General features: G+C 46.9%; 1 non-coding gene and 2 pseudogenes across 1 annotated transcript; 1 reads left to right on the forward strand and 2 right to left on the reverse strand.

Annotated features, from left to right (window-relative positions):
- Window positions 1-1,247: 1,247 nt before the first annotated feature.
- Window positions 1,248-1,320, reverse strand: trnak-uuu (transfer RNA lysine (anticodon UUU)). Its single transcript has one exon. It is a non-coding gene; the product is annotated as a tRNA-Lys (tRNA).
- Window positions 1,321-14,732: 13,412 nt separating this feature from the next.
- On the forward strand, window positions 14,733-14,873 carry LOC148825507 (U1 spliceosomal RNA; annotated as a pseudogene).
- Window positions 14,874-15,495: 622 nt separating this feature from the next.
- LOC148825508 (5S ribosomal RNA) lies at window positions 15,496-15,614 on the reverse strand (annotated as a pseudogene).
- Window positions 15,615-27,385: the final 11,771 nt, after the last annotated feature.

Consider the following 27,385-nt stretch of genomic DNA (forward strand, 5'->3'; position numbering starts at 1 on the left):
ATGGGATTCTTTGGTTGTTTGAGTACATAAATCAAAGACACTGCGTTCAGCATATTCACATCAGGCACTCGGACAGAGATAAACCCAGAGAAAATCTTCACATTTTAATCTGTAACTGCAGGATTCAACAAATTGTTAATTATCTCAACTTCACTTACAATTTTTAAACAATTTACAAAGCCCACAGTGGATGACATTTGGTTCCGGCACACATCAGTTGCTTGGAATATCATTGTAATATTTAATTTGCTTTTCCGTCACACCACTTTTACTAATAATGAAGTTTATCAATACACGTTTGTTTAAAACATGTCATTTATTATTGATACAGTTTCATTCTGTCTTTATTAGGAGCTGTATCACAGCTAATGCATGTAAAGCCTTAAGTATGTGATAGTGAGAGTTCAGTTATCCCAGGGAGTGAAGAGAACTGAAATTTAGTAAATACATATTTTAATAGAGTGTAAATCTTCAAAGTGTTCTGTCACTTCAAAAGCGAATTACAGGAGCAGGGATTAAACCCACATAGACCTTTGCTTATTGGGCTTAAGTCCAACACCTTAACCACTCAGCCATCCCAAAAAACAGTTTCAGCTTTGTGTTACACAGTTCATTGAATATATTTGTTCATTGAATATCTTAATTTAATATATTTGTTATATTTTTGAATGGAATGGGACTGTACACTGGTGGTTCCCAGGGGAAAACAGGGTTATTGAGCCATTGGGTATTCTGAGAATAAATTGGGTGGGTGAATGTAACCGTGTGGTAAAGTAAAACAGTCTTCTTAGATGAAGCGCTACAGATGCAGCCCCTGAAAGTGTATAAGACTTACATTTATAGTACTGCTGACACAAATGGAGCCTCTACATCAGACCAAAATAGCGATGTGTTCGCTTAGTTGTGCGTAGGATCTCCTCATGAATCTGTCTCATTCATCAGTGGAAATAGAAGCCGTCACTGTAAACTCGGACGTGATGTTCCGCAGATGTACAGTGTGCCTTTCCTCTTGTTGTATTCAAGAGTACTCACTGTGTGAGCTCCTCACTGCGTTTCCTTTTCTTTTCCTGTGATTATCTACGTGGAGTGTGGTGACAAAATAGTCTTGAACATTTTCGGTTTGTGAAAGGAAACACTAAAGAAAATACAAGTGATTAACTTTTAAAATATCGATAGTACAGCTAGAAGAGTGAAAGATAAAATACGATTTATAATTAAATTCACAATACACTTAAGGAAAACACAAACGCCCGAACAGGGACTTGAACCCTGGACCCTCAGATTAAAAGTCTGATGCTCTACCGACTGAGCTATCCGGGCTCTGGATGGTGAATGACACTATCGTGATCCTCGCAAGTCACATGTCTCTTCTTGTGCCGAAGCGCAGTCATACAGTACCTGACCCTTCTGGAATGTCTACTGACAGACTTTATCCAGAAGCGACAGCACCACTCCCAGTAGAATGAGTGAGAAATACAGCATGACATGGGGAGGTAAGGGGCTCCCACAATTCATCTTTCCTCACATTACTGATTTTTTCAATAGCATTTTGACCTTTTTTCACATTCAGATTTTTTCGCATTTAATAAGATCTTTTAATCAACAACATTAAGAACGAAAACAAATGGAACATTTTTTGGAACAACAATTAAAAAAAACTTTCAATGCCTTGGTTCTATAAGTGTGCACACTTTTTTGTTAAAAATTAAAAAACATTTTGTTAAAATTCAATAAATAGTCTATCAGCAGCAAGAAATTATTCTGAAAGTAAGATTTTTTATATCATAAACTGTAAGACACAAAGAGAGTTTACAGGTCGTATCCTTCGCTTTGTCTTTTAAATTAAGCGTTCGGGATTCAAACCTGTGTTCGGACTGTTGTGTTTCTTGAATTTCTTGTAATCATCAAATGTCGTTGTTTGGTCCATCAGTTTTTTTCTCGGTTGTACAATGGAATTCGTGCAGTTTTCAGCTCAGTGTGGAGTCCAGAGGGAGGACTCGCTCACTGAATGATCTCTCAAGAAATCCCGGGTGAGATTCAAAAGGTGTCTTCTTCAACAGCCACGACACGTCTGAAGACCTCTGGATTCCCTGAATATGACATAAAATTAGTTCAAATCATTTGGTAGTTAACAGAACTAAATGCTTTAGAGGTACATTTAAAACAGCAGAGCAACACTGTAGCACTTCGAGTGTGCCTGAGTTTAATTGTGTGAACTTGGCTCTCTATGAACATGAGCAAAGAGTTCACATTCAACAGAAGATTGCAATGTGAGCACAGAAATATAAAGCACCTGGAGATGCCGGGACCTCATACATGCGAAGCATGCGCTCTACCACTGAGGTATATCCCCAACAGACTTATTAACGGAACTGAGATGTGCTGATGCTCTCTGAACACAATCCACCACTAACGAAGGATGCCTGCAGTTTCCCACTTTTGCGTTTCCTCTACTACAGAGTAAATTCATAGGAATGAAGAAATAAGGAAGGAAAAATAACCGCATCGAAGCTTCCAGAAATTGGTTAAAATGAATCCGTTATGTTTATATCCAGTCACATGGGCGACGATGATTGATTTATCGACGGGGAGTGCTTTTTTACCTCCTCACTCAACTACCTTGATTAAACTACGCATAGAACAACAGCAGTACTGATGATTTTCATGGACCGACTTGTTTTGTACAGCTCGAGTGATAAAGTCCTGTCTGCAAATATTGTAGAAGAACGAAAAAGGGCGAAACAACGCTCCAACCACAGGAATGGTAACAGGAAGGATCATGTTATTTAATATGTCCTTTGGAGATGCCTTGTTGACACACACAGGTGTTAGAGCTGAACAAATAATTGATAGTGGTGTTTGTAAACAATCATGGAACATTATTTCTAAACCAGGAAGAAAGGAGCAGACTTAAACTTTAAGAGACAGAAACGACACATTATCACAGCTAACATTAATTAAAATGACATAACAACAAAAGAGCGGAGCCTTGAGTGAATCAAATTAGTTTTCATTGGACGTCTGTCTCTTCATAACTTTGTAGGTGAGAGGGAGGATTGCGGAAATGTGCCGGTGTTTCTCAGAAGTGCGTTGGTGGTATAAGTGCCTTCTAAATAATTGAGCCGGGTTTGAATCCCTGTAAGCGCATCCCCAAATCTTTTCAAGAAAATCTGTGATCCGGTAACATCTTTTGAAACTAGCATTCAAGGTAGGATATGTGTTCTTAAACACCAAAACACTCTATAAGGAAAAAGCAGATCTCTGTACACAAGACGGCAGTGCGATCTTAGAATTCCTGTGTTGTTGACGGATTCAGACTCCTTCTCAGAGTTATTTGGCGAGCAAAGAACTTTGCAGCTGAGGAAGAGCACCATGGAAAATACCAAACACAACCAACGAGCGTGTTGGTTGCTCTTGCTCTTAATGCAAGAGCTGTTTTTTTGAATCATTATTAACCAAAAACAGCAGCACAGGTAGGTCGCATTTGTGATTATGTCACTTCTCTGCTTCAGCAAGGTCAATAAAAGACTCTGAAAGTAGTAAAGCAAAACTGAACTCAAAATCATATTAGGAATTCTGAGCGATATATCCATACAGGTAATCTAATAAGAATGTTGAAATATTTGAATATCATCTCTCTATATATTTCGCTGCTTTTTACCAGGAGTAAAACTATTGGATTGAAGGAATGATAACCGCTGGGTTAAAATGTATAGTTGTTATTTGGAGAAATCTGTAAACGCGTGATCTTATATGTTTTAAAAGACAGCACAGGAAAACACGACAGTGCTGATTATTTTCCGGAGATGGAGCACTGATGACCTATCCGAGCTGATTGATAAAGCCCACCCAGTGGATACTCTAGCAGAATGTCAAAGAACATTCACCTTTGTATCCAAAGAAACCACAGGAACAACATCAGGAAGCACAATCAATTCCCCTTTTAAATCTTTCCTTTAAGGTATGCTATGTGAATTCATGAAGTTAATCCTCTGATCTCTTTTGACCATGAACAAAGTATTTCTGATGGAGCGCTATGTTCAAAGATTTAATAAGCTTTACCCCTGCCAACGATTCGGCGTGAAAAATTAAAAGTTTCACAGACAAAAGCAGCTCACCACCACAGCCAATATTAAATGTACTTGCCGGTACACTATCATGTGCACTGCCTCAAAAGTGATCTCGGCAGATGTTGTTCCCTACATAAAGCTGAACATGCCAAAGAGAATTTATGTTGAGAAAAAAAAATATTTTTTCTGCCTTGATGTTAAGCTGACAGCCTGTCTTTTAGAAAGTCTATCACTAAACACCTCCCGCAGCCTAACAAAAAGCGCTTTTACTGATCGTACTGCTTGGTAGCAGTGGGATTCAAACCCACACCCCCAGAGAGACTGGAGCCTAAAATCCAGCACCTTAGACCGCTCAGCCACGCTACCTTCCTCCATGCCCAACTTCCTCACATTGCTGGCTTGGAAATGTCGGGGGCTTCAGCTCTTGTCGTCGGATCTAATGATATCATGACATGTGGAAGTGACTGCACCTTCATCTTCTGAGATGCTTTCAATAGCACAAATGCTACTTTCACCGGCACAAACAGCAATAACGAAAGAGGTGGGTTTCATCCGTTGTGCTGTTTGTAGGGGTGCAACTCTACGTCTATCTACTGACTTGAAGAGCAAAAATCAAAATCCTCTGCTATTACTGTTGCTTTTTTCATAGTTTCTTTAAATCCTTCATTTGAACATAGATTTTGAAGGATATTGATGATAATACCACATAAATTGTGGTTTTCTTGTGATCGCCAATTTTTTTCAAATACCAGCCTTTTTTACAGTTCCTTGCGTGTTTCACAAGGTATAATAGCCCCCCTTGCATCCTCAGCTAACATATTTTAAAATTACAATAGATTATACAGCATGCATGTTTACATTTATATTAAAATTAAAGTAAATATACCAGAATACATACAGTGCTAACCCAATAATTCTTGTCAGGTTCTCCAACAAATCTGCGTTGTTATTTTAACATGTTTCAGCTGAGGGTGCAACAGGAGTATAAATGAATTTTCCCGCCAGCCGTTCAAAGACCAAATTCCATGAGTGAACATTATTTTCTCAGAAGTTGCCGGCATTGGACTTTGCCGGTGGTAATGAATTATGTCCACAACTGTTGTAGTAGTTCCTTCTTGAAATTCGACACGTGCAACGCACTCGTAATATCATAGGTGTTAAAGTTCGCTGAGTCTATTCGAGTCATGGTGTGTATCCCTGCCTATCATTGGGAGACGGGTAGCTTTTTTACACTCAGATTCCAATCTTCAATGCTTTGTGTGAGAGCTTACATAACTTTCATTTTCTCACATTTCCTGACGACTGTTCCAAAGGGGCACCCTGTCAATTCCGAATACTTTTCAAAAATCTGCCTGCATGTTTGATTATTGTCATTTCATTTAGAAAAAGTTCAATATTGATCATAACTAAAGAAAATAATGATCACGAACAAAAAAGGGATAAAGATGCGAGTCGATCTTGAATCACAGCTGGGTGACACGGGCTTCTGTTCTGATATGGTTGTACGAGAAACAGGAGGAATCGCCAATCTTCTATAGAACATGAGTTGAATCAGGAGTGAGACATTTCGTAAACTCTTGCATATGTCAACGCCTGACCTACATCGTAAAACTAAATTAAAAACTAACATTAAGTTGTCAGAGACATTCATTTATATACAAACAAGAGACAGACCAAGTAATAATTCTACATTAGTTCAGGTGGGTAAACCTGAACTAACTAACTAATAAACCTATTAATAATTCTACATTAACGTGTCCTACACTGATCAGACTAATTGACATGGTCTGATTCAGAGCCTGTGCAGTTCGGGCTAATTACAACAACGCCAGTTCTGAACCCTCATCACCGAACTGAGGACAAGTTCAGCTATTCTCCAGTTTTGTTACGCATGGTTTTTCATTGCAATTGAGTTCAGAGCTGGAGCTGATCTCCAGACAGTACAGTGTTTTGGGTAAGTTGTCGAAATTCGCATGAGGCTGCAGACAACAATGGAAGTGGTATAAACTCAACAAGCCAGACGGCAGTCGAACCTATAATTTTCTGACGCGAGGCCTGACGCGTTATTCATTACGTCACTGACCCTGCTATTGTAGGACTAAAAAAACACGTTTTCTACATTTTTGTCTGTTTAAAAATCACTCTAAAAAAGACAAAGGGTTTGTGTCGCGCTAAAATTCTGCTTCATTTCGAACGCAAATAAAAACCGTTTTGTTCCAAGAAATCATACATTTGTCACATCCTTCATACTATACTTCTCTCTTGTATTAGTAAAGCATTTTGATTTAAACTGAACAATATATGAAAGGTTTCATCTATACACTTACACATAATAAGTATACGAATAAATACTCGGAAGAAGCCGCAGCTCAGGTATTAGAGAGATTTAAAATCAGATCGGAGGATTTAGAGTCCAGAGTGCAAACCAACAGCTGACACAGGTCTTTTATAGAACCGTTTTGATTTCCTCTACTTTGTCCCCGTGACGTCATTGTCCTGCTCGCAGCCGAGCCCGACACACGTCTGGTTTTTGTCGCTGGGCGCACACCCTGCGGTCCATGCGGGTCCTAATACCCCAGTACAATGACGGGGACACTAAACTGTAAACAGGTGCCGTCCTTCGGCTGAGACTTAAAACCGAGGTCCTGACTCTCTGTGATCATTCAGGAGAATGGTGGTGGTGGAGGGGAGTCCCCATTACCTGTAAAGCGCATTGAGTGGAGTATCCAGAACAGCGCTATATAAGTGTAAGCAATAATGATTATTATAATTATAATGTAAAATGCAATAAAAAAATCAAACTTTGATTCAAAATAGGTTAATGTAAAAACTGATAAAGCTAATGCTTTTTTCAGGGCTATATCTACTTTTTTTTTAAAAAGCGATGTCTGTCGCGATTGTGAGAGTTAGAGAATGTGTGCCAGCGGGTGCCTTCATATCATGAGCGTCAGTCTCGCCCGTAGCTGCGAGAAGGTTAAAAGCGCACAAGTGATCTGTAGACGATGTTCGGGGAAGAAATAATTCTGTTTTCAGCACAGGGAGTGAGAATGAGCTCAGCCCGGCTCCCAGCAGAATCCATTCTGGTTTGGTTACTGTTAGACTGTGCGTCTGAGGCTCTTTGGATCGCAACGTAAAAAAAACAATTGCTCACATTGTGTGACTTCCACGACAGGAAGGAAAGATATCACTTTAAAAAATCAGAACTGAAGATTTGGATCCTGGGCCTCAACTTAAAAATAACGACAGGAAATTGATTCCAGTTGTCAGATCACGTATACGGATACCTTAGCTTTGTGCAACAACCTGAAACTTTCAGGTACCATAAATAATATTATTGCTAAATATATGCCATTCTAATCTGCAAGCGACCAGAATATAGAATACAAATTTTTGTATAAAAATGCATTAAGTCCTGTTCTACACCTGCATGCTTTGGAAGCACTGGCCTACCTGTATCAAAATATCAGATTGTGTTTCTGCAACATTTCGCGCATAGTATGCCATTTTATCTAAAACAGTCACAACGAGGGCTTTACATGCAGTCTGGGGTATTTTCCCCTTTTATATTTTTGCCACTTTATATTGAACCTGTTATACTCCCAGAAATGCACAGTAGCTTATACTTAATTAAAATGTACAATTCACCGCTGGTATAAACAGATGTGTGCCGTGTTTGCCTTTGTAAGCATTTGTTTAAAAAATAAGTTCACAATACGATAAAAACACAGAAAGCACAAACTTTATAATACAACGATACAAAATCAATACCAAATCATTATGCCAATTAAGTAACTATCCTTTGAAAACAGAGAACACCTTTATATCTACAAAAAACTTGACATTTGTATGTATTTTTTAATTACAAAGCAGACAGTGTAGTCCCTTAATTCAAAGATCAGATCTTGGCCAAAACAAGACAATCAGACGTGGGCTGAATTCGGAACAGGAGCCTTTGCTTCGTCGATTATTGAGCTTTTGATCAATGTCTGAATAAAACAGATTCGCTTTTTTAACTCTTTGATTAAAGTACACGAAAAGCACCTTCCTTCGAGCTGGAATCAAACCAGCGACCTAAGGATTCCCTGCTGACCCCCCTACAGTCCCCCACTCTACCAACTGAGCTATTGAAGGGATACTGCAGGATTGCTCTCTGGCACATACTGCCCAATGAAGTAAAATGTGAAATGGGTGATTTAAATCCCACTTCGACATTAAGTTTCCAACTTGTTTCCTTAGTCTCATTTACCTTGAATTTAAGCCACGAACCAGAATTCTACTGTATAAACTTCCAGGGATATTACAAAATGTTTGATGGGGCATCAATCATTCCAGGCGGAAATTGATTCCTTTTTTTTCTCGAGGGATCATATTAAACATTTCATTAGTATCGAGAGGAGGATCACCAGTAGGCACAAAACAAACAGTTTCTTTCTGTCTTTATTAGAAAGTAGCGTTTATGCTACATTAATAATATTTTCGTGGAAATAAAGAAGTTGTAAATTTTAAAAATTTGTATTTGAATCGAAATGTGGTTTTGAGTTAAATATTAGAGTGTTCATGTAATTAGTTTGTGTTTGTCATTACTATATATATTGCCATGTTACTAGAATTTGTAACTGAAGTTTACTAGTTGTGTTTTTTATGATGATTAGACATTTGAATACAATTCAAATGAATACAATATTGTATATAATGTATAATTTGAACTTCAGGTGTTCAGGTGTGAATAATTGTATATTTTATGAATACATTTCTAAAACAAATCATTGGCTTTATTTACTAGTTTCTACACCTATAAAAATCTTTCTTTGATGTATAATAGACATCAAAGAAAGATGTCTATTATACATCAAAGATGAGCAGTGTGTGTCGTGTTCACAGCTGATAACTAGAAGATGTCTGGAAGAGGCAAAGGCGGAACCAGCGGTGTTAGCGTCGCTCCCCTTCTCCCGGTCGACGTTGAAGTCCCCGCCGAGCACCACCTGTCTGTTGGTGGTGCAGCAGCTGGCCAGGTCAGCAAACACTTCCTTCAGGATAGAGGGTTCTGTTGGAGCATAGACATTAATTGCTCTCAACTTCTGCCCCCTCCAGTCGATGTCTGCGACCAGGATCCAGCCCTGCACCACCGAGAAGGAGGAAACCAGCGTCATCTCTGGGTTTCCGAGGAGGATTCCCACTCCGGAAGAGTGGACCCCTCCTACGCTCCAGCATGATTCTCCCTTCGTCCATTCCCTGGTGAATGTCAGCTTGTCGCTTTCATCCTTCAGGTGGACCTCCTGTAAGAAACAAACTGAGAGACTTTGAGGCCAGATCATGAAAGACTCCCCGTCTTTTCAACGGGTCTATTAGCCCTCTCACGTTAGTTGTTAGAAAGGTAAGTTTCACAATCATGATTAAACAAGTGAAAGTTGAACCTCCTCTCTTTGTGCTTACAGTGGAAAATTTGGGAGTCTGCATCTGGGCACTGTTTAGCCTAGAGGTAACTCCTCTCGTTCGGGTCCTGGGGGGAATATGCTGGGCTCCCTCCAGGTCTCGCTGGGGACTGAAAGGTAAACATGCTGGACAGGTCCAGCCCTACCATCAGTCCCGGCTCCAGGGTGGCTTCAAAGTAATCCTTGTCTTCCTTGAGGATACTCTCCACCACCGCTTCAGGAAGGCTTTTTTCTTCCCTTTCTCCAGGAGTTTCGGGGACCTCCAGTTGCTCCTGGGCCTTGGGAGAGGGGGGCTCCACTTCCTGGGCTGCCTCTTCGTGTTGTTCATGGGCCTTGGGGGAGGGGGTTCCGACTTCCTGGGCTGCCTCTTCCTGTTGTCCCTGGGCCTCGGGGAAGGGGGTTACCTCTTCCTGGGCTGCCTCCTCCTGTTGTCCTTGGGACTCGGGGGAGGGGGGTTTTGTTTCCTGGGCTGTCACTTCCTGTAGTCTGTGGGCCTCAGGGGGGAGGGTTTCCATTTCCTGGGCTGCCTCCTCCAATTGTTCCTGGGCCTCGGGGGAAGAAAGTTCAGTTTCCTCTAGGACGAGGAAACGGTTCTCCCTTACCACTCTTTTCTTTTGTCCTTCCGAAGGTGGATCCGCCCTGCATCTCTTCTCCCGCTTTCTCTTTCCCTTCTTGCTGGGAGTTATTAGGGCCCTTTCTCCGGTCAGCCATTTTGTCCGTCGTCCTGGCAGCCATCTTGTGGCACTGGTGCGGCTGGGGGTGTGGCCTCGGCAGTTTCGGTTCTCTGCGGGGGAGGTGCGGGTTCTTTGTTCTCACCTCTCTCCCTTTGTCTTGAGACCGGTTTCTGCCGGCCGGCTTCCACCACCTGGGCAAACGAAGGTTTGCTTACCTTGCATTGGTGAAGGAGGTGTCCCTCGGCGCCGCATCCGTTGCACTTTTTGGCTGCCCTGCAGGTTTTTGCCAGGTGCCCCTCTTTGTTACAGTTGTGACATCTGACGATGTCACACGTGTTCTCCTTGTGGCGTCCTGGGGTAGTAAAGGTACCCCCTGTCGGCTCCGATGTTGAAGCGGGCCGGGGGGTGCTGGAAACCGTCGACGCCCTCTGGGTCCTCTTTTAGGAGGACTTGGTACTGGCGTTTGCCGTACCAGACGCCGCAACTGTCCCTGATCTCCGTCGGTTTGCCCACCACAGTTACATACCTCCCTAGGTACGCTGTTACCAGTTCCATTGGTACGTAGGGGTTGTATCTGAGGACTGTGATGGTCCTCTGGTTTGTCTTCCTCATAGGCTCCGGCCTGAATTCAGAGTAACCGGGGTGCTTACCTTTTTCTCTGATCATTTACGTTGCCTTTTCATATGAGGCGTCCGTGGCCATGTAGGCCTCCATGTATCTCTCTGCCTTGTTGTCTTGCAGGCAGTAGAGATCTCCGGCCACCAACTGCAGGATCCCTCTCAGGAAGGTAATGAAAAAGGATTTTGCAGTTGGCATCGTCTCTGTTTTCTTGGTCCAGTGGAACCGGATCAGTGTCTTCTTGTCTGCCATCTGGAAAGGAGAAAAAAGAAAAAAGGAGAGAAAGAGAGAGAGCAAGGTCCTGTGGAGAGGAGGGTTTAGCTGCTAAAGGAGCAGCGTCCTTGTGTCCTTGTGGGCAAAGCCCAGCTAGGTGCAGGCGCAGGAGGAGAGAGAGAGAGGGAGCGGATAGTGCTTCCGAGTCTCGAGGAAGAAAACAAGCACTGCGGGCAGGCCACGAGAACCTACTCCCTGCCAAGAGGCCAAGGAGGCAGAGAGAGAGAGAGAGGGAGCGGATAGCGCTTCCGAGTCTCGAGGAAGAAAACAAGCACTGCGGGCAGGCCACGAGTACCTACTCCCAGCCAAGAGGCCAAGGAGGCAGAGCAAGAGAAAGGGGGAGGGGAGAGGAGAGAGCAGAGAGAGAGAACGTTGCTGCCGGATTCCACCCAGCTCAGCTGCTGCTTGGCCTTAACCCCCTAGGCTCAACCTAGGGCGATACCAGCTCAAGCACTCTTCAGGATCTTCGATCGCCTTCTCGAACTTTGGAAAGACAGGAACTGCGGGCATGCCACTTGAACTTGATCTTAGCCAAAAGGCCGATAAAATTGGATTCCAGCTCACTGGCCCTGCAAAACTTAGTTCAAGACTTTAAACTCTCAGACACATATAGATGTATATATCCCACAACAGCAGGATATACATGGTCAGGGAGGAATAGCAGCTCCAGAATTGACTATTGCTTTGTCTCAGAGAGAGTGAAAGTTGTTGGGGTCACTCTTCAGCCTGTCTTCTTCTCAGATCAAGAAAGCTTTAGGATGAAGAGTGGAACTCCAGGGCGGGACTGTCTTTGGCCCAGGCCTCTGGAAACTCAACACAAAGCTGCTAGAGAACGAGGGGGTAGTATCCCGCTACAAGGAGAAACTATCACAGTGGCTGTCCTTGCAGTGTCTGTATGGGTCAGTAGGAGGAGGTGAAGGTGAGGACAAAGGCCTTTTTCATGGCTGAGGGAAGGAAGGCTGCCAGACGGAGAGGAGTGCTAGCCAGGAAACAGAGGCAGCTGCAGCGTCTCTACACGATGCTGCACAGTGGCTTCAATGAGCTCGAGGATATCACCCTTTTAAAAAAGGACATCCGGAGCATAGCAGAAGAAAGTAGTCGAGGAGTGCTGTTAAGAAGCTGAGTGCAGTTCTTGGAAGAAAATGAGAAGTGTACTCGCTTCTTTTTCAGGAAAGTGGTAGGCTCCAAGTCTGTCATGGAAAGTGTAGTTGATGAGGAGGGAAGAGAGAGAACAGAGCCGAGTGCTATCCTCTCCTGCATCGAGGCCTTCTACTTAAGACTGTACAGAGGTAAAGGATGAAGAAATTCATTTTTTTACCTCAAAGCTAGAAAACTATTTGAGTGAAGAAGATAGGGAAGTACTTGAGAGGGATTTGACAGTAGAAGAGCTGAGACAGGCTATGGAGAGCTTACAGAAGGGGAAAACTCCGGGTGCTGACGGGCTCCCTAAGGAATTTTATTGCACCTTTTGGGATCTGCTTCAGGATCTGCTAATGCTCCTTTTCGAGGAAAGCTATAAGACAGAATTGCTGCCTGACTCCTTAAGAGAAGGCACTATCTCTCTCTTGTTTAAGAAAGGAGCAAAGAATGACATAAAGAACTGGAGACCCCTCAGCCTGTTAGGCGTGGACACTAAGATCCTGTCCAAAGCCCTTTTCCTGTACCTACAAAATGTAGTGACCTCACTGGTAGAGAAAGAACAGACTTGTGGGATAGCAGGACGCCTGATGAGCGACAACCTGGCCTTGTTGAGGGATGTCTGCCTGTACTCAGAGGATCGCTCCCTCCCTCTGTGCATTTTAGGTGTAGACCTAGAAAAGGCCTTTGACCGCCTAAACCGGCAGTACTTAACATCGGTACTTGAGCACATGAAGTTTGGCCCCATCATGAGAAAGTGGATTAACCTGCTGTACACAGATAGCAACAGCAGAGTAATGGTTAATGGCAATAGATCACGCCCCTTTGAAGTCTATTCAAGGGTGAGGCAAGGCTGCCCATTATCCCCCTTTTTATTTGTTTTGGCTATGGAGCCCTTAGCCTGTGCCTTGCGCCAGGATCAGGCCATTAATGGGATACCAATGCCTGGAAGTGGGGGGGGAGAGGTAAAGACATCTCTATAAATGGATGACGTCACCCTGCTCCTCTCTGACAATGTCTCAATTAGCAGAGCTCTGAAGTGCTGTGATCGTTTCTCTTTGGCTTCCTCTGCAAAAACTAACAAATCTAAGAGTGAGATTTTTTATCAGAACTGGAGGGAGCCAAAAGAAGGGCATGATCTCAGGCTGCAAGAGAAGAGAATTAAGGTCCTGGGGGTGTATTTTGGAGAAGAGATGGGAACAGTAAATTGACAGAACAAATTGCCAATCTTAAACAAAAAACTGATGCAATGGAAGGACCGAGACCTCACCATGACAGGGAAGGTACTGGTCATCAAAGCCGAGCTCTTGCCTGTCTTGAATTTTCTGCCTTCTACCTTCCCAATCCCACACCGTGTTGCAGTGGTGCTGAGGAGATGGATGTTTCATTTTCTATGGGGTGGGAAGCAGGAAAGACTCAGAAGGGAAATAATGTACAGGCTGCTACTCTTAGGGGGGAAGTCTGTCCCAGATATTGCCATGAAGCTGCTGTGCATTTTCCTGGCCTCTGTGCTGAGAGGCTTTGCAACAGCGCCTGCAGCACGTACCTGGAAATGTTTTGCCAGGCTCTGGGTAGGTAGGGAGGTGTTCAGAGTGTGGGGTGTCAGACCCAAGCTGGATGTCCCACTCTCTGACACACATGCCCTGCAATTTATGGGACAGTTAAAAGTTTTCTAAGATCTCACCCAATTGGCCATATTCCCCTCCGAGATGTCAGCGTCCAAAAACTGGAAGATTTCGTTGCACCGCAGAAGAATAGGCAGACCCCTGTGGGCATTTTAACATCAGCCCAAACAAGGAAGGTGTGGAAACACACATTCTCTAAGTTTCTGTGCAACATTCACAGAAATTTAGCCTGGAGTGTCGTCCACCAGTGCTTACCGGTACGAACTTTCTTGTACCGTAGGGGCCTCACCCCCAGCCCTCGCTGCGTTAGGGTTGGGCTGCGGCGAGGAGGAGACTGTGACCCATCTCCTGTGGTCCTGCTTTTTTGCTAAGGCCTTCTGGGCACAGTTTGAAGATTGGTTGCAAGCTCTCTCGCCCCAATTTACCCTGACCGCTGCTTTCGTCATATTCGGCATCTCTCCTGTCAAACTTCCTCCTGACGTGTTTGACAGGATCTTGGCCGTGGTGAACAGTGGGAAAGACGCCCTGTGGAGAGTGAGGAACATGGGGCTGTTCAAAGACATCGAGGTCCCAGTCAAGGCAGCAGGTAGCCTGGCCCTGTTCATCACCCGAGAGAACTATTACCTCAGAGATCTGTGGAGAGAAGGGAGGGAGGAAGCAGAAAATCTGTGAGAAATAGAGAGCATAGGTCAATATCTCAAGAGACTGTGAAAAACATTATCATGTTTAAGTAAAGAATGTGATTTGCACCAGAAAAAAAGAAATTGTTGCTATGTAACTGGTACCGTGTCAAAATGTAATGAGATGTGATCATTTATACTGTTTTAAGTATGTATATTAATGTAAAGCTTTCTAATTTGTGATGTCCTGTATTTTTTTGTGAAAAGAAAATAAAGTTCTTAAAAATCGAAATTGAATCGGTTCACCCAGAGCGAGGCTCGGCCATTGCACTCCGGCTGTGCTGACCCCTGCGAATTCCCCAAATGTGGGAATCTCGACTGCATAATTTCTGGTAGTGGGGGACTGCGTTCGCGCTCTCCCCTGATGTGCTTGGTCCAATATCAGATACGGAAGAGTTATGACCCCACGAGCTGCGATAGGATCCCAGTTTGAAAGGAGTCGATGCCACTGCTGGTTCCCGGTTTCTTTTAGTTAGAGGTCCGGAGAAGCATTTCAAGCTGGTTACGCTACTCCTTCCGGACATTCATTCCCTTTTCAAAGTCAGTCATTTTGCTGTAGTCTGCATTATTTAGGCTGATTATCGAGGTTAGCCTTTATTTGGTCATGGGGGCCTCGGTACTGTATGCTAATTCTCAAGACAGTTTCACCCGTTTTCTGATTGCTAGGTTCTGTACCAGTGCAGACATGTCAAACAGTGAATGGCTGTACCTCTATTGTATCCGTGCTCAATGAATGAAATCAGTAATAAATGAATATATGTATAGTTATACGAAAAACAAGTGGTTTATCAGCTCTACTTCATTTGCAGATTTAGAGGCAGCTTCGATATTTGTTTTACAAACGGGTTTTTTTAATATGGGTCACACACATGCCATAGCAACAAAACATCTCTAGAGATGAGGCTATAGATCATCTTTCCATCCTCCAGGTTTTCCTCCCAAAGCCTACGGTACCAACGGCGACCCCTGCTGGCCGAGAGAGCAAAAGCTTTCAGCACCTGGTATTCCCAGGCGGAATCCCATCCAAGTACTAACCAGGCCCAAACCTGCTTAGCTTCTGAAATCAGACAAGATCGGGAACATTCAGGGTGGTGTGGCCGCAAGCACAAGCCATGCCGTTTGACTTGCTACTTGAAGCTGTGTGTGGCTGGGGCTCCGTGCCCCCCGAGTGGGACTGAAGGATCGTTCGTGTGCAACTCTTTGGAAAGGAGCTTCTTTCCAAATCGCATTGCTTACCTGGATGTTGGCGAATGTGCTCCCTTGTGTTGGCTTGTCCCGCACTGGAGGAGAACAAACAAACTGCTCGGAGGAGCACAAGGCAAGTCTTCACAAGACAAAAACCTCCAGTGCACAGCACTCAAAACATTTCTGGGCTGTCGCGTGCTTATTTCAGCACATAAAGCGCACCAGTCCAACACGTCGGCCGGGCGCGCGGCGCCTCCGCCCTCTTGTGGCCTTGCGGCGTCAGAGCAAGAGGCTCCTTCTCGCTGCCTTTCCGCTGTGTTGCAGAGCCCCGAGAGGGAACCTGGAGCGCACACTTTGTGGGGGCGGGGGACCGCGTTCGCGCTCTGCCCCTGGTCTCTTGCGTGAGTACTAAATCTCACGGCACCAGCCAGCGGCCAGGAGACAAGTACAATATCGCGGGACAGGGGGGCCTCGTCATTGATTGTTACATATGAGACGGGGATTAGGAGGAGACCCCGACTGATTGGTAAAGGGGAACACTAACACCAGAGTGACACCCCCGGCGTGTCTTTTTGAGAGACGCCCTGGGATTTCTTAATGGCCAAGGAGGGTCGGGACCTCGGTTTTACGCCTCCCCCGAAGGACGGCGCCTGTTTGTGCAGCAGAGTGTCGCCATCAGGATGCTGGGGCATAAGAAAGCCACACAGACAGCAGGGTGAGCGCTCCCTACTGGTCCCAGTCACACCTCTTGCAGGAGCAGCAGCAACCTGAGCTTTTCCGGGGGGAATCTCCCATCCGGGTGCCGGCTAGGCTCACACCTGCTGGGCTGCCGTGGGTGAGCCCAGTCGAGAGTCGCAGGGTGAGATCTAGTCACCGGGGAGAAACGATACAAGCAAAGGATTACTCGGCTCCCAGCACTTGAAAAGACCGACAAATGACTCGTTCCCGCCGGAGCTGAATGTACCTGCATGTGTCGTGTCGTCTACTTCCCCCGCCTCGCTGTGTTTGCTGTATTGTCTTTGAAGCCGGCCCCCGAGACGAGACGGGCTGTTCCTGTGCCCCAATTAACACTTTACAGGTGCCATTCCCCGGCATTGTGGCCATTGTCGGTGGTCACATGCGATAAGATAAGGTGGAGGAGAGCGGGGCATGCCCAGCGCCAGACATTCAAGGAGGGGGCTGTGCGAGGTGAGGTGAGGTGCGACATGCCGGATCCCCGACGCTGCTAATGCGGAGCACTTGTTGAACTGGCATTGAAAGGACGTGTGCACACGGAGCGAGCCTTCCCTGCGGCGGAGCGTGGAAACTTTCTCCCCGCGCTGCAGGAGTTGTGTGCGCTGCAGCGGTGCCGAGAGAATAGCACAGAAGGCTGCAGGCTCTGGAGAGCGGGTAAGAGACGGACCCTTGTGGGCAGGCGAGCAGGCCCGTTTTTTGGAAATTGCTGAAAAGGCTCCGGTGTTTGTTCGGTGTGTGGCAGGCGCATGACGCGAGCTTGCATAGCGATCTGCCGGTCTGGTGTTATGGAAATGAGGCCGAATTGCGTCCCGGGACATGCTGCGAATGCGCATTGGCGACTGCAGATGTGTAGGAAACGGCGCGCTCGTTTTCTCGTTTTGCCCACCCTTTTGAGTGTTAGTGTGGCGTGTGAGTGTGCGAAAGAGTGGGCCCAGCAGGAGGCGGTGGTGTGCGGGGCGAGGAGCTGGCCTAGGCTGCGAGCTTTGTGCTGCAGGTGCGGGCCGCTTGCAGGGGCTTGTACAGCTCATACTTACCTGGCAGGGGAGATACCTTGATCAGCCTGTAGGTGGAGTTGTTGGATTGTTTTCTTATTTTGTGGAAGCAGTGTTTGTTTTGCAGTTTACAAAATGGCAACTTTTGGATCCCGCAAGAATGCTGTGCGTTTTGAGCTTTTGGATGACCTCTTCATGGATCGTATGCAGTTCAGCAGAAAAGTGTTGCAGAAGGAACTTGGCTTTGAACCTCGGCACTTGGATTTCATCTTCGCTCTCCCAGGTCAGAAAGCATTTGAGGTTGTATTTGCTACCTATCCTCTGTTTGAACAATGTGTGGATGTGTTTGAGGCAAAAAGAGGGAAAGTTCCTGCTATTGAGAAGATCAACTTGCAGCCTTTGACACAGAGAGAGAGGAAAACCGTGCATGTTGTTATGTTCTCGGAACTGGCAAAGACGGAGGACATTCACACCTGGCTTAACCAGTACTGCACCGTCCACCATGGAACTGAGGTTAGAGATGTTGACGGTATAAAAACAGGAGCAAGGAAATTCGAGGTTCGCTTGCTACAGGACAATGTAAATGGAGGCTTAAGGCACCTGCCCTCTACAATCCGGCTGGGCGCCTGCAATGGCTATGTTTTTTATGTGGGACAACCAAAGGTGTGTCGGCGCTGTGGTGCTGTGGGACACCTGGCATCGTCCTGCACTGTGAAATGCTGCAAGACCTGTGGCAAACAGGGACATTTAGCCTCTGACTGTTCAATGCTGCCAAAGTGCAATTTATGTGGCTCGGAAGGACACGTTTTTAAGAACTGCCCTCACGCCTACGCCAATAAACTCAGAATGAGAAAGGATGAGGCAGTGCTTGTTTCAGCCAAACCGGCCCGAAAAGCCAAAGCAAACAACAAGTCAAACAAAGAACCCTTGTTGGACAAAGACTCTCAGCCTCCAGCCAGGATCAGTCCTGCTGTGGCTCCGGGGCTGGTGGAAGAGAAATCCACTATGCCCCCACAACCCCAGACTACACCAGACAAGCACGAGGGTTTGAAAACCCCCGAGAACGGCGAGGACCCCTCCCCCACTCCTGCTCCTCAGAACGAGGGCCAGTGTGGGGCCCCCCGGTGGAGCGGGTCCAGCGAGGATACCCAGGATTCAGCGGAGCTGCATTTCTCAGACTCTGCAAGTGCTACAGATGCCCTCCTCTCCTCCATCCAGTCCATCACGGAGGATCTGCAGCAGCTGGTGGGTGAGGGGGAAGAGGAGACTGGTGCATCGGCTGCACCCCTTTCCCCTCAGTGCTCCCAGGAGCTGGACGTGAGGAAAAGGAAAAATGACTCTGTTTTCTCCCCGAGCGAGGAGGAAGGAGAGCATGGCGATGGGGACAGCTGGAACCCCTCCACCCCTCCCTCTACCCCCTTCCTTGAAATGGACTCCGTGAACGCTTTTACTGCTGCCACCCTGATGAAGGCTCATTCAGAGGATGGCTGGCAGGAAATTGGTAAGAAGAAAAAGAAAAAGAAGAAGGTAACAGGTGAGACAGAAGAGAAATGTGTTTTGTAAAGACTGGATCCACTTTCTTATGTAATATGGCTCTAAACATTATTTCTCTTAACACCAGAGGTATCAATGACAGAGTTAAATGTCAGTCTGTCTTTGATTACCTCCAGCAGAGAGAGGGAGATGTGTTGATGTTGCAGGAGTGTGCTTTAGCCTATCAAGAGAGGTATAAAAGCTTTGAAGATAGGTGGGATAAAGGGCCTTCTGTTTGGTCAGGGGACAATAACAACAGAGCCTCTGGCGTGGCCATTCTTTTCAAAGGATGGGCTTTCAAATTGAAAAGTATTCAGAGGGTCATAGATGGCAGGTTGCTGTGTGTGGATGTGGAATGGGGGACCGTTGACCTGCGGCTAATCAATGTGTATTGTCCTACTGACGTGGGAGGAAGGGTGGAGCTACTCAAGGCACTCTCTCCCCTATTGTTATGTAGCACAGACGTGATAGTGGGAGGGGATTTTAATTGTATCTTAGAGCACACAGACAGGCAGTCTAGCTCCCCGATAAAATTGGATTCCAGCTCACTGGCCCTGCAAAACTTAGTTTAAGACTTTAAACTCTCAGACACATATAGATGTATATATCCCACAACAGCAGGATATACATGGTCATGGGAGGAATAGCAGCTCCAGAATTGACTATTGCTTTGTCTAAGCGAGAGTGAAAGTTGTTGGGGTCACTCTTCAGCCTGTCTTCTTCTCAGATCATCAGGCTTTAGGGTGTAGAGTGGAACTCCAGGGCAGGACTGTATTTGGCCCAGGCCTCTGGAAACTCAACACAAAGCTGCTAGAGAACGAGGGGGTAGTATCCCGCTACAAGGAGAAACTATCACAGTGGCTGTCCTTGCAGTGTCTGTACGGGTCAGTAGGAGAGTGGTGGGAGGAGGTGAAGGTGAGGACAAAGGCCTTTTTCATGGCTGAGGGAAGGAAGGCTGCTGCCAGACGGAGAGGAGTGCTAGCCAGGAAACAGAGGCAGCTGCAGCGTCTCTACACGATGCTGCACAGTGGTTTCGATGTGCTCGAGGATATCACCCTTTTAAAAAAGGATATCCGGAGCATAGCCGAAGAAAGTAGTCGAGGAGTGCTGTTAAGAAGCAGAATGCAGTTCTTAGAAGAAAATGAGAAGTGTACTCGCTTCTTTTTCAGGAAAGTGGTAGGCTCCAAGTCTGTCATGGAAAGTGTAGTTGATGAGGAGGAACGAGAGAGAACAGAGCCGAGTGCTATCCTCTCCTGCACCGAGGCCTTCTACTCAAGACTGTACAGCTCTACAGAGGTAAAGGATGAAGAAATTCATTTTTTCACCTCAAAGCTAGAAAACGTTTTGAGTGAAGAAGATAGGGAAGTACTTGAGAGGGATTTGACAGTAGAAGAGCTGAGACAGGCTATGGAGAGCTTACAGAAGGGGAAAACTCCGGGTGCTGACGGGCTCCCTAAAGAATTTTATTGCACCTTTTGGGATCTGCTTCAGGATCAGCTACTGCTCCTATTCGAGGAAAGCTATAAGACAGAATTGCTGCCTGACTCCTTAAGAGAAGGCACTATCTCTCTCTTGTTTAAGAAAGGAGCAAAGAATGACATAAAGAACTGGAGACCCCTCAGCCTGTTAGGCGTGGACACTAAGATCCTGTCCATAGCCCTTTTCCTGCGCCTACAAAATGTAGTGGCCTCACTGGTAGGGAAAGAACAGACTTGTGGGATAGCAGGATGCCTGATGAGCGACAACCTGGCCTTGTTGAGGGATGTCTGTCTGTACTTGGAGGATCGCTCCCTCCCTCTGTGCATTTTAGGTGTAGACCTAGAAAAGGCCTTTGACCGCCTAAACCGGCAGTACTTAACATCGGTACTTGAGCACATGAAGTTTGGCCCCATCATGAGAAAGTGGATTAACCTGCTGTACACAGGTAGCAACAGCAGAGTAATGGTTAATGGCAATAGATCACGCCCCTTTGAAGTCTTTTCAGGGGTGAGGCAGGGCTGCCCATTATCCCCCTTGTTATTCGTTTTGGCTATGGAGCCCTTAGCCTGTGCCTTGCGCCAGGATCAGGCCATTAATGGGATACCAGTGCCTGGAAGTGGGGGAGGAGAGGTAAAGACATATCTATACATGGATGACGTCACCCTGCTCCTCTCTGACAATGTCTCAATTAGCAGAGCTCTGAAGTGCTGTGATCGTTTCTCTTTGGCTTCCTCTGCAACAATTAACAAATCTAAGAGTGAGATTTGTTATCAGAACTGTAGGGAGCCAAAAGAAGGACATGATCTCAGGCTGCAAGAGAAGAGAATTAAGGTCCTGGGGGTGTATTTTGGAGAAGAGATGGGAACAGTCAATTGGCAGAACAAATTGCCAATCTTAAACAAAAAACTGATGCAATGGAAGGACCGAGACCTCACCATGACAGGGAAGGTGCTGGTCATCAAAGCCGAGCTCTTGCCTGTCTTGAATTTTCTGGCTTCTACCTTCCCAATCCCACACCGTGTTGCGGCAGTGCTGAGGAGATTGATGTTTCATTTTCTATGGGGTGGGAAGCAGGAAAGACTCAGAAGGGAAATAATGTACAGGCCGCTACCCTAAGGGGGGAAGTCTGTCCCAGATATTGCTACGAAGCTGCTGTGCATTTTCCTGGCCTCTGTGCTGAGAGGCTTTGCAACAGCACCTGCAGCGCGTACCTGGACTTATTTTTCCAGGCTCTGGATAGGTAGGGAGGTGTTCAGAGTGTGGGGTGTCAGACCCAAGCTGGATGTCCCACTCTCTGACACATGCCCTGCAATTTATGGGACAGTTAAAAGTTTTCTAAGATCTCACCCAATTGGCCATATTCCCCTCCGAGATGTCAGCGTCCAAAAACTGGAAGATTTCGTTGCACCCCAGAACAATAGGCAGACCCCTGTGGGCATTTTAACATCAGCCCAAACAAGGAAGGTGTGGAAACACACATCCTCTAAGTTTCTGTGCAACATTCACAGAGATTTAGCCTGGAGTGTCGTCCACCAGTGCTTACCGGTACGAACTTTCTTGTACCGTAGGGGCCTCACCCCCAGCCCTCGCTGCGTTAGGGTGGGCTGCGGCGAGGAGGAGACTGTGACCCATCTCCTGTGGTCCTGCTTTTTTGCTAAGGCCTTCTGGGCACAGTTTGAAGATTGGTTGCAAGCTCTCTTGCCCCAATTTACCCTGACTGCTGCTTTCGTCATATACGGCATCTCTCCTGTCAAACTTCCTCCTGACGTGTTTGACAGGATCTGGACCGTGGTGAACAGTGGGAAAGACGCCCTGTGAAGAGTGAGGAACATGGGGCTGTTCAAAGGCATCGAGGTCCCAGTCAAGGCAGCAGGTAGCAGCAGGTAGAAGCATTTCAAGCTGGTTACACTTCTCCTTCCGGACATTCATTCCCTTTTCAAAGTCAGTCGTTTTGCTGTAGTCTGCATTATTTAGGCTGATTATCGAGGTTAGCCTTTATTTGGTCATGGGGGCCTCGGTACTGTATGCTAATTCTCAAGACAGTTTCACCCGTTTTCTGATTGCTAGGTTCTGTACCAGTGCAGACATGTCAAACAGTGAATGGCTGTACCTCTATTGTATCCGTGCTCAATGAATGAAATCAGTAATAAATGAATATATGTATTGTTATACGAAAAACAAGTGGTTTATCGACTCATCTTCATTTGCAGATTTAGAGGCAGCTCCGATATTCGGGGGAGGCGTAAATCCGAGGTCCCGACCCTCCTTGGCCATTAAGAAATCCCAGGGCGTCTCTCAAAAAGAGACGCCGGGGGTGTCACTCTGGTGTTAGTGTTCCCCTTTACCAATCAGTCGGGGTCTCCTCCTAATCCCCGTCTCATATGTAACCATCAATGACAAGGCCTCCCTGTCCCGCAAAACGAGAAAACGAGCGCGCCGTTTCCTACACATCGCATTCGCAGCATGTCCCGGGACGCAATTCGGCCTCATTTGCATAACACCAGTCCAGCAGATCGCTACGCAAGCTCGCGTCGTGAGCGATGCCACACACCGAACAAACACCGGAGCCTTTTCAGCAATTTCCAAAAAACGGGCCTGCTCGCCTGCCCACAAGGTTTGTCTCTTACCCGCTCTCCAGAGCCTGCTGCCTTCTGTGCTGTTCTCTCGGCACCGCTGCAGCGCACACAACTCCTGCAGCGCGGGGAGAAAGTTTCCACGCTCCGCCACAGGGAAGGCTCGCTCTGTGTGCACACGTCCTTTCAATGCCAGTTAACAAGTGCTCCGCATTAGCAGCGTCGGGGCTCCGGCGTGTCGCACCTCACCTCACCTCGACATACGACATACGACACTTCTTTACGCAGAGAGTGGCGGGAGTGGGATGTCAGGGCCTGACGATACTACTTTACGCAGTTAGTGGTGGGGGTGGGATGTCAGGACCATACGACACTTCTTTACGTAGAGAGTGGTGGGGGTGTGATGTCAGGGCGATACAACAGTGCTTTACATAGAGAGTGGTGGGGGTGGGATGTCAGGGCCATATGACACTGCTTTACACAGAGAGTGGTGGGGGTGTGATGTCAGGGCCATACGACAGTGCTTTACGCAGGGAGTGGCAGGGGTGGGATGTCAGGGCTTGACGACACTGCTTTATGCAAAGAGTGGAGGGGTGGGTGTCAGGGCTATATGACAGTGCTTTCCGCAGAGAGTGGTGGGGGTGTGATGTCAGGGCGATACAACAGTGCTTTACATAGAGAGTGGTGGGGGTGGGATGTCAGGGCTATACGACAGTGCTTTACACAGAGAGTGGCGGGGGAGGGATGTCAGAAGCATACGACACTTCTTTACGCAGGTAGTGGCAGGGGTGGGATGTCAGGGCCTGACGATACTGCTTTACGCAGATAGTGGCGGGGTTGGGATGTCAGGGCCATACGACAGTGCTTTACGCAGAGAGAGGAGGGTTTGGAATGTCAGGGCTTGACGTCACTGCTTTAAGTACAGAGTGGACGGGTGGGTGTCAGGGCCATACGACACTTCATTGCGTAGAGAGTGGCGGGGGTGGGATGTCAGGGCTTGACGACACTGCTTTATTCAAAGAGTGGAGGGGTGGGTGTCAGGGCTATACAACAGTGTTTGACGTAGAGAGTGGTGGGGGTGTGATGTCTGGGCCTGACGATACTACTTTACGCAGTTAGTGGTGGGGGTGGGATGTCAGGGCCATACGACACTTCATTGCGTAGAGAGTGGCGGGGGTGGGATGTCAGGGCTTGACGACACTGCTTTATGCAAAGAGTGGTGGGGGTGGGATGTCAGGGCCATATGACACTGTTTACACAGAGAATGGCGGAGGTGGGATGTCAGGGCTTGACGTCACTGCTTTATGCAGAGAGTGGAGGGGTGGGTGACAGGGCTATACAACAGTGCTTGACGTAGAGAGTGGTGGGGGTGGGATGTCAGGGCCATACGACATTTCTTTACGCAGGGAGTGGCAGGGGTGGGATGTCAGGGCCATATGACACTGCTTTATTCAATGAGTGGTGGAGTGGGTGTCAAGGCTATACGACAGTGCTTTCCGCAGAGAGTGGTGGGGGTGTGATGTCAGGGCCATACGACAGTGCTTTACACAGAGAGTGGTGGCGGTGGGATGTCAGGGCTTGACGACACTGCTTTATGCAGAGAGTGGAGGGGTGGGTGACAGGGCTATACAACAGTGCTTGACGTAGAGAGTGGTGGGGGTGGGATGTCAGGGCCATACGACATTTCTTTATGCAGGGAGTGGCAGGGGTGGGATGTCAGGGCCATATGACACTGCTTTACACAGAGAGTGGCGGGGTTGGGATGTCAGGGCCATATGACACTGCTTTATTTAATGAGTGGAGGGGTGGGTGTCAAGGCTATACGACAGTGCTTTCCGCAGAGAGTGGTGGGGGTGTGATGTCAGGGCCATACGACAGTGCTTTACGCAGAGAGTGGTGGCGGTTGGATGTCAGGGCCATATGACACTGCTTTACACAGAGAGTGGCGGGGTTGGGATGTCAGGGCCATATGACACTGCTTTATACAGAGAGTGGCGAGGGTGGGATGTCAGGGCCTGACGATACTGCTTTACACAGAGAGTGGAGGGGGTGGGATGTCACGGCTTGACGATACTTCTTTACGCAGAGAATGGCGGGGGTGGGATGGCAGGGCCTGAAGATACTGCTTTTCGCAGAGAGCGGTGGAGGTTGGATGTCATGGGTATACCACAGTGCTTTCCACTGAGAAAGGTGGGGGTGGGATGTCATGGCCATAAGACACTGCTTTATGCAGAGAGTTGAGGGATTGATGTCAGGGCCATATGACAGTGCTCCACTCAGGCCTCTGCTTGAATTTGTACTCCTCCTCTCTCTCCCTACCTCTACCTCTCCCTCTCCCTACCTCTCTCCCTACCTCTCCCTTTTCCCCTCCCTACCTCTCTCCCTACCTCTACCTCTCCCTCTCTGTGGGGCCAGCAGGGGGTGCTCACCCTGCGGTCTGTGTGGGTCCTATTGCCCCAGTATAGTGATGGCGGACACGATCTGGCCCACCAGCGACGAGCAGTTTACCAGATCTAGACAAAGGGGGCAACTCTTAGTCATATGAGCTTAGTCACACATCGCAGCGATTAAAAAAACAAACATACATATTATGTCCGTTACTAACGACTTTTTTTTCCTACATTGAAAGTCTCTTTCCCGGGTGATTTTCTAGCGCGACTGGGGCTCTTCATTTCTCCTCGGTGTCTCAGCGCGGGCGGATTTGAAACAGACCACAGAACCTGCCGCTGCAGTGCTCTCGGTTAGGGGCTCTCATCCTGCATCACCAATCTACCACAGGAGGGACGGAGCTGGATTTCTGTCTGGAAAATAAACTCCAGAGTGAGAGAGAGAGAGCAGAGAGGGGTAGGGAGAGGTAGAGAGAGGTAGAGCGGTAGAGAGAGGGAGAGAGGTGGAGGGCGAGGGAGAGGGAGAGAGGTGGAGAGAGAGGGGGTTAGGGAGAGAGGGAGAGGTAGAGAGAGGGAGAGGTAGAGCTAGGGAGAGAGGTAGGGAGGGGAAAAGGGAGAGGTAGAGAGAAGGAGAGGTAGAGGTAGGGAGAGAAAGGGAGGAGGAATACAAATTCAAGAAGGAGAAAATCCACAACACAACACAGGCGTCGGCATGCATGGGCTACAAAAGGAACAAGTAAAATGTTTCTTCCGGGCTGAAAAGAGAAGGAAGTAAAACACACCGTTGCGGCGCTACGACACGAAGACGCCGAGCCAGTTGAGCACAGCAAACCCAACCTGTTCTCACAAGTTCCCTGCGCTTCATGCGAAATAAAAGCTGCTGAGTTAAATCAGGAAAGCGGTAACTATTAGGACTGCTCACTGTTCCTCAGGCTGGGGCAGGAGAGCACACACTGTATTATTATTATTGAGAGACAGGCTCACTGTCTGTTCCTCAGGCTGGGACAGTGGATCACACACTGTATTATTATTGAGAGACAAACTCACTGTCTGTTCCTCAGGCTGGGACAGTAGATCACACACTGTATTATTATTATTGAGAGACAGGCTCTCTGTTCCCGAGGCTGGGACAGGAGATCCCACACTGTATCATTATTATTTAGAGACAGACTCATGGTCTTTTCCTCAGTCTGGGACAGGAGGTCACACACTATATTATTATTATTGAGAGACAGGCTCACTTTCTGTTCCTCAGGCTGGGACAGGAGATCACACACTGTATTATTATTATTGAGAGACAGGCTCACTGTCTGTTCCTCAGAGTTGGACAGGAGATCCCACACTGAATTATTATTATAGAGAGACAAACTCACTGTCTGTTCCTCAGGCTGGGACAGTAGATCACACTGTATTATTATTATTATTGAGAGTCTGGCTCACTGCTCCCCAGGCTGGGACAGGAGATCACACACTGTATTATTATTATTGAGAGACAGGCTCACTTTCTGTTCCTCAGGCTGGGACAGGAGATCACACACTGTATTATTATTACTGAGAGACAGGCTCACTGTCTGTTCCTCAGAGTTGGACAGGAGATCCCACACTGAATTATTATTATAGAGAGACAAACTCACTATCTGTTCCTCAGGCTGGGACAGTAGATCACACTGTATTATTATTATTATTGAGAGTCTGGCTCACTGCTCCCCAGGCTGGGACAGGAGATCCCACACTGTATTATTATTATTTAGAGACAGACTCACTGTCTTTTCCTCAGGCTGGGACAGTAGATCACATTGTATTATTATTATTAATATTATTGAGAGTCTGGCACACTGTTCCCCAGGCTGGGACAGGAGATCCCACACTGTATTATTATTATTTTGAGACAGGCTCACTGTTTGTTCCTCAGGCTGGGACAGTAGATCACACTGTATTATTATTATTGAGAGACAGGCTTACTCTCTGTTCCTCAGGCTGAGACAGGACATC

Source organism: Atractosteus spatula, chromosome 10 (assembly GCF_055471065.1).
Source record: "Atractosteus spatula isolate fAtrSpa1 chromosome 10, fAtrSpa1.hap1, whole genome shotgun sequence".
Classification (NCBI taxonomy): domain Eukaryota; kingdom Metazoa; phylum Chordata; class Actinopteri; order Semionotiformes; family Lepisosteidae; genus Atractosteus; species Atractosteus spatula.